At 56.6% G+C, this 12956-nt stretch overlaps 1 non-coding gene across 1 annotated transcript; it reads left to right on the forward strand.

The window, feature by feature from the left end:
- The first annotated feature begins 881 nt into the window (after positions 1 to 881).
- Positions 882 to 984, forward strand: LOC121158130. Its single transcript, XR_005884151.1, has one exon. It is a non-coding gene; the product is annotated as a U6 spliceosomal RNA (small nuclear RNA).
- Positions 985 to 12956: the final 11972 nt, after the last annotated feature.

Below are 12956 nucleotides of genomic sequence, written 5' to 3' on the forward strand. Positions count from 1 at the left end.
ACTGCGCCTGCGCAACCAGGGGTCGTCGGCCGCAGCCGGGGCCGCCTCGGGGCGCCTGCGCAGTCGCGGGCTCCCCCTCACGCCTGCGCCGTCGGGGCCTCCTCGGGGCGCGGGCGAACTTCCTGCCGGCTGGCCCTGGCGGCGCCTGCGCAGTCGGACGCCCTGGTGGGGCGTCTGCGAGGTGGTGTCTGCTTCTTCTGTCCGTGGCGCTCCTGGCTGATTGCCGCGCTGCTGCTGGAGCAGGTGCTGCTGGACCTCGGGGTCGGGTCCTCCTGCCCCCTAGGCCGGCTGCGGCCCTGGGCACCGCTTGGAGCCCTGATGCCCGGCCCCTGCGCCCCAGGGACAGCTCCGCTGTTCAGTGGGTCTGAGGAGGCGGCCGAGCCCCCCACCTGGACCTGTGACTTCTGGGGAGCTTGTGCTGCAAAGCCCCTTCACGGGGGTGGGGGCATCCTGGCGAGGGGACCCCAGGCAGGACTTCAGTAAGCCCATGGCAAGCTAATTTTTTTTTAATATTTATTTATTTTTACTACAAAGTCAGATATACAGAGAGGAGGAGAGACAGAGAGGAAGATCTTCCCTGCGATGATTCATTCCTCAAGTGACTGCAACTGCCGGTGCTGCGCCGATCCAAAGCCAGGAGCCAGGAACTTCCTCCAGGTCTCCCATGCGGGTGCAGGGTCCCAAGGCCCTCGACTGCTTTCCCAGGCCACAGCAGGGAGCTGGATGGGAAGCAGGGCTGCCGGGATTAGAACCGGCGCCCATATGGGATCCTGGCGCTTTCAAGGTGAGACTTTAGCTGCTAGGCCACGGCGCCTCGCCCGCTAATTGGCTTTTTTAACGTTTATTTTTGTGCTCGCTTTTTTTCTTTTTATTTTTCGTATGTGCTTTGGCAGTGCATACACTAAAATTGGACCGATACAGAGAAGACTAACATGGTACCTGCGCAAGGATGACACACACATTTGTGAAGCATTCCTTATTAAAAGAAGATTTGTTTCTTTTTAATGGAAAGTCAGAAACACAGAGAGACAGGGAGGAGCATCTTCTATCTGCTGGTTTACTCCCCAAATGGCTACAGTGGCTGAAGCTAGGCTAGTCTGAAGCCAGGTGCCTCTTCCAGGTCTCCCATGTGGGTACTGAGTCCCAAGGCTTTGGACCATCCTTGACTGCTTTCCCAGGGCACAAGCAGGGAGCTGGATGGGAAGTGGGGTTGCTGGGATTAGAACTGGAGTCGAGGGCCCAGCGCGGTGGCACAAGTGGTTAAGTTCTCACCTTGCACGCCCGGGATCCCATATGGGCGCTGGTTCTATCCCAGCAGCCCCGCTTCCCTTCCAGCTCCCTGCCGGTGGCCCGGGAAAGCAGTTAAGGACGGCCCAAGGCTTTGGGACCCTGCACCTGCGTGGGAGACCCGGAAGAGGCTCCTGGCTTTGGATCGGCCTTTGCGCTCACTTGGGGAGTGAATCATCAGATGGAAGATCTTCCTCTCTGTCTCCTCTCTGTATATCTGCCTTTCCAATAAAAAAATAATAAAAATAAATCTTAAAAAAAAAAAAAGAACTGGAGTCCATATGGGATCCCTGCATGTGCAAGACGAGGACTTTAGCCACTAGGCTACCACGCTGGGCCCAATGACAGGCTTTTAGGTGATAATGTTGTGTGACCTGTGAGTGAACCCCCACAGGACACTTCTTAGGAAGCAGCCTTCCCACCTCTGGTCTCATGTGGGAGTCTGCTTTGAGCCCCAGCTACTCCTCTTTCAGTTCAACTTGTCAAGGTGGTAGAAACATCCATACCAGCGACGAGGGGGTCTCTGATTGAGTCTAGAGCAGCCTGGGTTGTTGGGGGATTTGGGAAATGAAGGAGCCGATGCAAGATTTCTGTCTCCCCTGTGTCACTCAACCTTGCAAATAAGCAAATGGTTTTTAAAAGCCCTTAGCAAATTATTTTAAGATATAGTTTTTATTTGAAAGACAGTGACCAAGAGAGGGAAACAGAAATTTTTCATCCAGTAGTTCACTCCCCCAATGGTCAAGAAGGCTGGAGCTGGGCTAATGGTGGAGGGGAGGGAAGTCAAGAGCCAGGAACTGCATGCAGTGGAGAGGGGAGCGGAGAGGAGCCAGGAAGTGCATGCAGTGGGGAGGGGAGGGGAGCCAGGAACTGCATGCAGATTTGCTGTGTGGGTGGCAGGGCCCAGGGCCATCTTGAGCTGAAGTTCCAGGTGAGGAGCAGGGAGCAGTGGGAAGCAGGGTAGCCAGCTCTCAGGGGCTGGTGTTGGAGTCTTGATTGGTTCTGCTGCTAGCATCTCTGTAGGGTTGGGAAGAGTCCAATATGCAGACATGCTGATGTTGAGATCCCAAAGCTGCTGCCATCCTTGGCCAGGGTCACATGGACAGGGTGTGACCCCCTCCAACCCTCTCCTCATCTGTGAAGTGGGGTAATGGGAATAATGATGAGCTACAACGCACAGTTAATACCAGCCTCGGCTTTTCCCACAGGGTGGCTGTCAAGATAAAACGCAGTAAAATGCCTGTGAAGGCAGCTTTGAAGGCAGGTGAGCAGTGACCCGTGAGGGTTTCCGTGTCACCACCAGAGCCTGGCCCGGGGCAGTAGGGTGCCCTCTGATCCTCCCCACTGGAGCTGGAGCCCCACACCTGCTCCACTTCCCTCATGACTATTTCCTTCTGGACTTTGTAACTGCTGTCCCCTCCTGGCACTTCCTGGTCACCCTTCCCGGGCCTAGCTGCAGTGACTGCTCTGTGGGAGCCTGGGACGCAGTCTTCCTGGCTGGGCTTGGAAGGGGACAGGACAGTGAGCCTGCCCCTCCCTCTCCCTGCACCGCAGGCTCTGCCCTTTAAAGCAGGGAGATTCTGGAGTGGGGAGCTCACCCTCTGGGTCCTCTCCGATTAAGGGCTGTGTAGCTTGTTAAGATCTCAGCAGGCAGTTGCTTGCCTCTTCCCAAGCCAGATAGCAGCTGACTGCTGAGCTTTTTATTCATTTGTTTTTCTTGACATGACCACTTTCACACTTCCCTGGCGTGTGGCCAACTGGTGCTGCACCATTATGGTTTGTGGTTGACTCATCACACGGTCTGTCCCTGGGTACTTGTGTCACTGAGGAGGGCTCCTGGGAAACAGCACCTTGGAACAAATTCGTGTCTCTGAATTTTGGCAGATTCTGAGTAAAGCTCTTCTTCCAGAAAGTTCCTTTTCATGCCTTTTACTAGCTGAATTTTTAGCTCCTCATAAATACAAGATTTCATGGAGTTTCATTCTTCCTGAAAAACACCAGGTTCATTTCTTCTTTCTCAAATGATACTTGTTTACTTTGAACGTCAGAGTTACAAAGGAAAGGGGGAGAAACAGAGAAAAGGCCCTTTTTTCCCCTGACTACTTCCCAGATGGCCACAGTGGCTGAGGCTGGACCAAGCCAAAGGCAAGGGCTGTTACCACATGAACAATGCCAGCATTGCATGCAGACAGCTCATGGGCTGTGGCATAGCAGATGAAACCGCTGCCTGTGGCACCAGCATCCCATCCGCTCCGTGCTCTGGCCACAGCCAGAGCACCTCTGGGCCACATCAACTAAGACAGGACAGCCATGCCTGAAGTCCTCCAGCACGGTTTTATCTGCAGAGGAGATGCCGCTTCCTGGGCCTTGGAACGGAAGCATGAGGCTGTGAGCCTAATGGTGAGGTCGCTGCCACTGCCCAGTGCCTGCCCCTCCTTTTTCCCTTGTTGCGAGCCAGTCCCTTACAGTTCTGCAAGCTAAGATGCATGCTTGTCTGCCCAGGCTCCTCAGCTGCTCTGGAGTTACCCCTGGCCTAGGGTTGGTGCCAGGAGGGAAGGGGCAGCTGAAAGCACTCTCAGAGGACCAGAGCACAATTGGCACACATGTTCTCCCCTACAGCTTTTGCTGTTGTGACCCCTGGCCAGCGCCATCCTTGCCCTTGGTAGCCTGTGTCTTCCAGCAAGTAGCGGTGGGCCTGCAGGTGTAGCTCCCCTGAGCCCCACTGGAATTTGGACGGCTATAATGGGACTGGCAGCGAGTGTGCCCACAGCACCCCCTTTGTCTGCTGGGCATCTCCAGGCCCTGTCCCCAGGTTGCTTGCTTTCCCCAGAGGTTTTATAATGAAAATCATGGCAGGTCAAAAGGTAGCCAGAGAGGCAGAAGAATGGGCACATGGGGCACCCAGGGCCAAGATGCCAGGAACAGGTACAGAGGGTGCTGGGCAGGCTTTCTAGAACAGCTGCAGAGGAAGGAGGAACTGTAGGGCCATGCGGGATGGCAGCCTTTGTCAGGCATTCCCTGGGTGACCAGTGCTGGTGACACAGCAGGAAGTGGCACCTGGCCTCACAGCCACCATCCACAAGGAGAGAGGCAGAGTGCACTGGGTGTGGGGAGACAGCAGGTGTATCTTGGATGGGTATCTGACCTGCTACTCAGAAGGGATTCCAGGGCATCACCCCAAGATGGCAGAGACTTCTGGGTCAGTGCACAGCAGGCAGGCAGGGTCCTCGGGCAGAGCAAGGAACATTGACAAGGTCTGTTTTGGACACCCTTGAGGAATAAAGACAGGCCAAGACAAGGGCCAGGAGGAGGCTGTACCCCAAGGAAAAGACGCTGCCGGTTCGGAGGGGACTGGGAGGAGCCTGCTCCTCTGTGTTTACTCTGTTGCCGGCTCCAGGAGGCAACCCAGCCAGCAGCACGTGGCTGTGGACCCAGCTGCCCCGTGGCAACAGGCAGGCAGGCTGCTGACCACCAGGGCAGCATCAAAGGGCAGCCAGGTTCAGCTGCTGCAGGCGCTGTTTCCTTTCCTCGTGGTTCATGGAGCTGCTTGACTGAGCAGCTGGTGGCTTCCACACAGAATCTGCACAGTGGCCCGCTTCAGAGCCTTTCCCGTGGGTCTTTGGACAACTGGACACGTGCTGGGCAGCGGGGCTCAGCTGGTGGCTCAGGTCCCGGTCCCCTCCCCTGCAGCTCCCGGGCCACATTGCTACCACCTGCCCCCCTGTACTCCAAGGAGCCTGCTGCTGGCAAGCTGAGGCTGCAGGGACCAGCAGATGGGGTTAAGTCGGAGAGTATCTGGCTTCACTAATGTTTCTGGCCAAAGCACACAGTTTGGGTGTTTGGGTTTTGCTTTGGTTTTGTTTAGCTTCTCAGTGTGTTTGTTACTTGTGCCCTGAGGCGATCCCAGAAGAGTTTAGTTTCAGCAACAACAGACTAAATAGAGCAAATTCCATCGACAGTGTTTAGGATGCCTTGGTTGGTGAGGGGCAACTGGGCACCTGTCTGGGTGTCCAGAGCACAGTTGTTCTGTGGGGTGGGAGGTAGGGGAGCCTGTCCCACAGTGCCTCATGGCGGGGGTGGGAGGTGAGGACAGGCAGATGGTTCACTCACTTAAGCAGAGGCACTGGACAGCCCAGTGCCCTTTCCCTATCCGACTCCTTTAAATTCCAAACTTTTGTCTTCTGAATGCCATTTTTTTAAAGATTTTTTTTTTTATTGGAAAGGCAGATATTCAGAGAGGAGAAGAGACAGAGAGGAAGATCTTCCGTCTGATGATTCACTCCCTAAGCGGCCACAACAGCCAGAGCAGAGTCGATTTGAAGCCAGGAACCAAGAGCCTCCTCTGGGTCTCCCACGCGGGTGCAGGGTCCCAAGGCCTGGACTGTCCTCCACTGTTTTCCCAGGCCACAAGCAGGGAGCTGGATGGGAAGTGGAGCTGCCGGGATTAGAACCTGTGCCCATTTGGGATCCCAGCGCATTCAAGGGCGAGGACTTTAGTCACTAGGTTACCACACCAGCCCAGAATACCATGTTTTAAAGAAAAATTTATTTATTTATTTGGATGGCAGTTATATAGAGAGATGGAGAGAGCTTCTATCCAAATGGCTGCAACAGCTGGAACTGGACCAAGTTGAAGCCAAGACTGTGGAGCTTCAGTTAAGTCTCCTGTGTGGTAGAGGACCCAGCCAGTGCAGGCAGTCCCTGGTGCCTCCCTGTGTGTGTCAGCAGGGCTCTGGATGGACAGTGCAGTGGGCACTGCAGGAGGGCATACAGGTATCACTGAGGTCACTGGGTGCAGAGTGGCTATGTGGTTCTGCCTACCGGAAGGTGGGTATGTACACCCAACTGCAGCTGTGTGCTCACAAGCATCACGCGCCAAGCACAGCTGGTGTATAAGTTAAAGAGTGGGTCATGCTTGTTGGGGGCAGCCCTGCTCCTATGAAAGGCTGTGAATTTAACCCAACAGCCCACAAGCCTTTGGTTTCAGGGCCACTTTAGGTTTTGTTATTTACTTTGGTGCTTAAAGATGCATTTGTTATTTATTTGAAAAGTAGAGTTGAAGAGAGAAGAGATTTTCCACCCATTGGTTCTCTCCCCACATGATTACAACAGCTGGGACTGAGGCAGTCCCAGAACTTGGAGCCAGGAGCTCTGGCTGGGTCTTCCACATCCGTGCAGGAGCACAAGCACTCAGGCCAGCCTGAGTGTTTCCCAGGTGCATTGACAGGGAACTGGATCAGAAGTGATACAGCCAAAATACGAGAAAAAACAAAACAAGAGAAAAAATTTGATGTAGCCAGGACTTGAACCAGAACCTGTATGAAGTGCTGGCTTTGCAAGTGGTGCGTTAGCTTGTTGTGTCACAACATGAGCACCCCCTTGAGGTCCTTTAGAACCAATGAACATGTGCATCAGCTTCTGTGGATTTATATGTCCATCCAGAAGCCACGAAGTGCCAACAGTATGATCACACTCCCCTCAGCAGTCAGGACACATTGTCCTGCCCCAGGACGGCTGGCTCCTCAGACATTTTCATAAGACAGGGGTGTCCCCTGGGCCCTAGGGTGCCCAGGTGGCTGGCACAACTCCCTAACCCTTTGACAACAGACCCTGGACTGGGCAGTGGCCTTGGGAGGGGCAGAACCAGCTCCCCAGCGCTGCTGAGCTGCATCCTGTGCAGGCGCATCTGTCTTGGTTGAGGCGGGCTGAGCAGGGACTGGGTGACGCTGGGCGAGGCAGCTGCCTGACGCTGGTACTACAGCTGTGCCATGAGCCTATTCATGTGACACATGCTGCTGCTGCACCTCAACAGCTGTTTTTTTTTTTTTCCCAAGACAAAGATGAGAGTTTCGTAAATGCAGAAAGGCAAATACTGGAGTCAAGATCACCCTCTTTGAGCCCCTCTTGTCTCCAGAACGTTGGAGGAGCTGGCTCTAGAATCTTTACTGAATCCAGCAAGAGTGAAAGTTCTGAGCTGGTCATCTCTGGAGTCACTCCCAGGGTGGGACCAGCCCCAGGACTCGGTCCCAGTGACTTGCCAGTGTTATTTGGCTGTGCCAGAGATGAGGGAAAGCAATGCCTCCAAAGCCAGGCTGCTGTGCCCCTGACTGCAGGTGGCACCCACAAGGCCCCTGGCATGTTCTACGCAGTCATACTCGGGCAGTGTTTGGACCTGATTGTCTTGCTGGCCTGTGGAGCTGTTGTCATTCCTGCCTGCCTTGCCACACTCGGGCCTTGTTGATGAGTTCATGGCTCCTCTTCCCGCATGAGTGAGCCCTGCCTGCTGTAGCCCTAGGTCATTACGTAAGGCATGTTGTGCAATGTGACAGCTGTCTGGGGAAGTCCTGCCTCTGTTTTGCATCATCCCACTTGGGATACAAGCAAGATTTCTGCTGTATCGATGAGAGGAAAGATTGGAAAAAAAATGTACAGTGGAAGTACTACATAGAATGTCCTGGGTGTCTCTGGAAGTGGGTGTGGTATCAGGACAGAGCCCCGTACCGCTCTTCATGCTGTGGTTTCAGAAGGCAGCACAACAGCTTGCAGTGTAACCTGAAGTGTGCACCAGTTCCTGAGGCCAGAGCTGGGAACACTGAGGAACGGGGGCTGCCTGCAGGACAGGCCTGAGGGGGAGGAGGGAGGGGACCTGTGTGCAGCAGGAAGTGGGCCAGCGGGCAGGGAAGCACGGCTGCCTCTTCAGCAGTGACCCTGACAAATCAGCAAGCCCAGTCCATCACAGGGAGATGGGTGGCACGGGGAGCAGGAAGGACGCAGGCAAGCCTCCGGTGCTTTCATTGGAGGTGGGGGGCAGCCTGTATATCCTTTCTTCTCGGGCACAGCACAGTCCCCCCAAGTGATGTCTCAACCCCTGGAAGTGCTTAGTAGTCGCATTTGAGCACAGACGGATGCCCTCCCATCTCCCCCAGAGGACTCTCACTTCCACCTGGAGAACCCTCCTGTAAGCCAATCCCCACAACAGGCGTGCTTCATGTCTGTGTCCCCCATTTCTACTGGAAAGGCAAAGTCATATAGAGGGAGAAGTTAGAGGTTTTCCATCTGCCAGTTCACTCCCCACATGGCTGCAATGGGAATTGGGGCAGCTGGGACACGAGTACTTACTATTGACTGTAGCTTGGTTGGCTTAGCAGCAGTAGGCATGTATTCTTCAGCGTGTGAGGGTTCATTCTCCCACAGATGGTGCTGAGTGCCTTCCTAGTGGGAGAGGGTGCCCAAGCTCCCTTGTTCCTCTTCTTTCCTGATGATAAGTGACATGAGGGCAGCATGAGGCTCTGCCGACTTCCCAGTGCTTCATACACTTTCGGTGTTGAATTCTGTTTACTCCCCTTTGCTTTTCTCTGCCCTACACTTCTACTTCAGTGGAACTCCAACCTGTGTATTTTCAGAGTCAGTTTTCCATCCAAATTTCTGCCTTATTCATGATGCCTACTTGGCAGTCTCTAGAATTTGATTGCCTTTGGTCAGTATTTCTCAAATTTACTGAGGAAATGAGCAGTGCATTGTGTTTGTTTGTTTATTTATTTTTTATTTACATGAAAGGCAGAGGGGCCTTGCCACAATGGCCTAGTGGCTAAATCCTTGCCTTGCATGCTCCAGGATCCCTTAAATACAGGTTCGTGTCCCAGCTGCTCCACTTCCCTTCCAGCTCCCTCCTTGTGGCCTGGGAAAGCGGTCCAGGATGGCCCAAAGCTTTGGGATCCTGCACCTGTGTGCAAGACCTGGAAGAAGCTCCTGGCTTCAGATTTGCTCAGCTCTGGCTGCTGCAGCTACTGGCGGAATGAACCAATGCATGGAAGGCTTTTCTCTCTGAATGTCCTTCTCTCTGTAAAATTTACCTTTCAAAAAAAAAAAAAAAAGACAGAGAGAGAGACATCTGTTTTTGCTGATCTACTCCCCAATTCCTGCAATAGTCAGGGCTGGGCCCAAGGATGTAGGAACTCCAGCTGGGTGTCCCACGCAGGGCATCACCTGGTGGGGTGGGGAGAGGCCGCTCTGATGCCCCCAGGCACTCCCATGTGGCAGTGTCCCAGTGGCCATGCACCCCACCCCAGGGTGTTCAGGTAGGAATAAAAGGAAGATAGAGTTCTTCGGCCCCCCTACACAGCAGTGTGGGTGGGGGGTCAGCCTCTGCAGTTGATCAACCCTGCGAATTCTGAAAGTAAGGCATGTAGGGAAACTCTGGAGTACGTTTTTGCAAACTTGTCCAAAATGGGCATACTGGGTTTGTTGTGTTTTACACAAACTGCTCACTTGAGAAGTTCTCTCACACACAGGCAAGACAGGTCTCTTCCATGCACCAGGTCATTGCCCAGGCGTCTGTGACAGTCAGCGGGGCTGCAGTCGGGGGCCAGGTCCACGCCGGGTGGTGTGCGTGGGAACCATGGAGCTGAGCGGTCACCCGCTGCTCTCCATGAGTGCGTGCCCAATACTCGCCCCTGCAAGCAAACCTTCCAGCAGGTGTCACACACAGTTGCTGCACGATTCCTCGGCCGCTCGTCCTGCAGCCTGCTTCCTGCGTTAGGAGCGCGGGCCAGTGGAGGCTCGGGGGTCGCCGCAACACCCGGGGAGGCCGCACTGTCCGGGGAAGCCCACCCGGCCGACGGCCACCTATCCGGGGACGGATAGGACCGAGCCCTAGTCGGCGCACGGCCTCACTCCCGCCGGCTTCCACTTCACCCCACAAGCGCTTCCGGCACTCGGCCAGGCCAATCGTCGAGTCCAACAGCGAAAGACCCGCCCCCTGCGCGGTGCAGACAGCCAATCCGATCCTTCGTGCGCCGCTCCGCGCCGCGCGCCCGGACGCCGCTCTGGGCCCACCCCGCGCCGGCCCGGGAAGCCCGGCCAGCGCGACGCCGTGACGTGCGCGGCCCCTGCGGCCCCGGCCGCGGCGGGCCAATGACGGCGGCGCTCACGGCGGGCCAATGGGCGGCGGCGTCTCATGCGCCCGGCGCCCGCCGCAGCCGCCGCTGGGTCCTGGAGCCAGAGGCCGCCCGCGCCGGAGCGCGATGGAGCGAGGCCCGCAGCCCGGGAGGCGCCGCCGCCGAGCCCGCCGCCCCACGCCCGCGCAGTAGCGCCGGACCGCAGCGCAGCCCCGCGAGCCTGGGCGCGCCGGACGGGCAGGCCCAGCCCGCCGCCCGCGGCCCGCGGCCCGCGCCGCCGCCGCCGCAGCCTTCCCGCCCGGGCCGCGAGGCCGGGAAACCGGCGGGGCTGCATGGGCAGCGCCTGCGCCCCGCCGAGCCGCCGTGGGATCCGGTGAGAGAGCGGGGGTCGGGCCGGGGGTCGGGGCGGGGGCTGCGTTCACGCGGGGCCGCGGCCTGCAGGCCTGCTCGGCCGACCTGGGCGGCCCGGGCGTCCGGGGCCCCCGGCGAGGCGCTCGGGGTGTGCCGGGGCGTCCCCGGCGTCCGAGCCGTGTGCGGGTGGGCGCCATGGCGGGCCCGAGGGCCGGGGGAGAGGGCCTGGGGGCGCCGTGGGCCCTGCGGGTGGGCTCTGGCTTCTGGGGGCGCCGTGTGGGGCGAGCCCGGGGGCGCTGACCTGTGGCCCGCGGCGGGTCTGTCATGGTTTCCCTCGGCGTCCCTGTTATTATCGTGATGTGGAAACCGGCTGGGGCGCCGGAGGGGGCGGGCGCGCAGGGACCGGGGGCTCGGCAGGGCAGGAATGCGGGCGGCGGGGGGCTGGGGGCGAGTGGGAGGAAGGCGGCGGCGGCTGCAGCCCTGGGCCTCCAGGAACAATGTGAGACGTTGCCTGAAATGTTAATTTCCGTTCCTCATTTCATCATCCCTGGCAGGGCGGTAGCTGTGTGTGTGTGTGTGTGGAGTGTGTGTGTGTTGAGTGTGCGCGCGCGCGCGGGTTCGTCCTGCCACATGGATGAGGCCCCTCTCAGGGATCTTGTTGATAAAGCTTGTGTCTGTCGTGGGGGAGGCCCGTGATTTTCCTGCTGCCCGGTGACGGCGTTTTTGTTTGTTTGTGTTTTTGCAAAGCTTCCGCGGAGTCTGGGTTGGACGCAGAGGGCCCTCCCCTCGCGTGCAGGACGCGTCTGGGCAGCTCACTTGTGGCCTTCTGACACTCCCTTTCTGCCCGAGGGTGAGCTGCAGCCCTGGTCTGGTTTCTGGGGGGAATGGAGGAGGAGGCAGGCGCCCTGGGCCAGTGGTGTGGCTCTTTCCCCCGCCCTCCAGTCAGCTGTGGGCTGGACGGGATGGAGGAGACAAAGGGCCAGGTGCTGGAGGCTGTCCTGTCCCTGCTGCCTCTGCGTCCCGGGAGGGTGACCAGAACGAACCCAGACATGGGACTTCCCAGAAGCTCCTTTCCTTTTTTGAACGGTGGTTTTAAACCTTGCTGGCGGACACCTTCCTGCACAAGGCAGGGCTTCATCTCCTGAGCTGTGACTGCCGTGCGGGCTGTGAGTGAGGCTGTTCTGCGGGTGAGATACCCTTGCTTGCCTTGCGTTTGCAAGTAGATTGGGCAGCAGAAGGTATGTCCAGCTGTGAGGCTGGTTTTGCATGTGGTCATCTAGACGGGCACTTAGGGAGTGCTGATCTGGTGCTGCCCGAGGCCTCTCAGCCTCGGCTCCCACGGGTCCTGCTGCTGACCGCCTAGCCGGGCAGACTCACTAGGCAGTGTCTGAAGGTGTTTTCATTACTGAATTTCAGATGGGATCTCTGTACAATTGAGTTTTTAACAGTTTTATCTTTTTTAAAAAATTCATTAAAAATTTTTAATTGGAACAGCATATGTACAGAGAGGAGACTTGGAGAAGAAGATTTTCCATCCACTGGTTCGTTCCCCAAGTGGCCACAATGGCCAGAGCTGAGCTGATCTGGAGTCAGGGTCTCCCACGCAGGTGCAGGTCCCAAAGCTTTGGGCCCTCATTCTGCTCTCCCAGGCCACAAGCAGGGAGCTGGGTGAGCAGTGAAGTGAACAGGACGTTCCCAGGTGCCCATGTGGGATCACAGAGCTTGGGAGGAGGGGGTTAAACAGCTGAGCCATCCTGCTGAACCCTTTGTACTTTTTATTTATTTTTTTAGATTTATGTATTTTTATCTGAAAGGCAGATTTACAGCTAAAAGGAGACACAGAATTCTTCCATCCTCTGGTTCACTCCCCAAGTGGCCGCAACAGCTACAATTGAGCTGATGCAGAGCCAGGAGCCTCCTCCGGGTCTCCCATGTCAGTGCAGGGTCCCAAGGTTTGGGGCTGTCCTCCACTGCTTTCCCAGGCCACAAACAGGTAGCTGGATGGGAAGTGGGGCTGCCGTAATACGAACAGGCGCCCATATGGGATCCCGGTATGTGCAAGGCAAGGACTGAGTTACTAGGCTACCATGCGAGGCTCCCTTTGCAGTTTCATCTTTTTTTGTTTCTTCTAAGATTTATTTTATTTTTATTGCAAAGTTAGATATACACAGAGGAGGAGAGGCAGAGCAAGATCTTCTGTCCACTGATTCACTCCGCAAGTGAGCGCAACGGCAGGAGCTGAGCTGATTTGAAGCCAGGAGCTTCTTCTGGGTCTCCCACTTGGGTGCAGGGTCCCAAGGCTTTGGGCCGTCCTTGACTGCTTTCGCAGATCACAGGCAGGGCTGCTGTGATTAGAGCTGGCTTCTTGTATGGGATTCCAGCATGCTCAAGGCAAAGATTTTAGCTACTAGGCCATCACGC

Source organism: Ochotona curzoniae, unplaced genomic scaffold (assembly GCF_017591425.1).
Source record: "Ochotona curzoniae isolate NIBS_2020 unplaced genomic scaffold, NIBS_Ocur_1.0 contig_3622, whole genome shotgun sequence".
Classification (NCBI taxonomy): Eukaryota; Metazoa; Chordata; class Mammalia; order Lagomorpha; family Ochotonidae; genus Ochotona; species Ochotona curzoniae.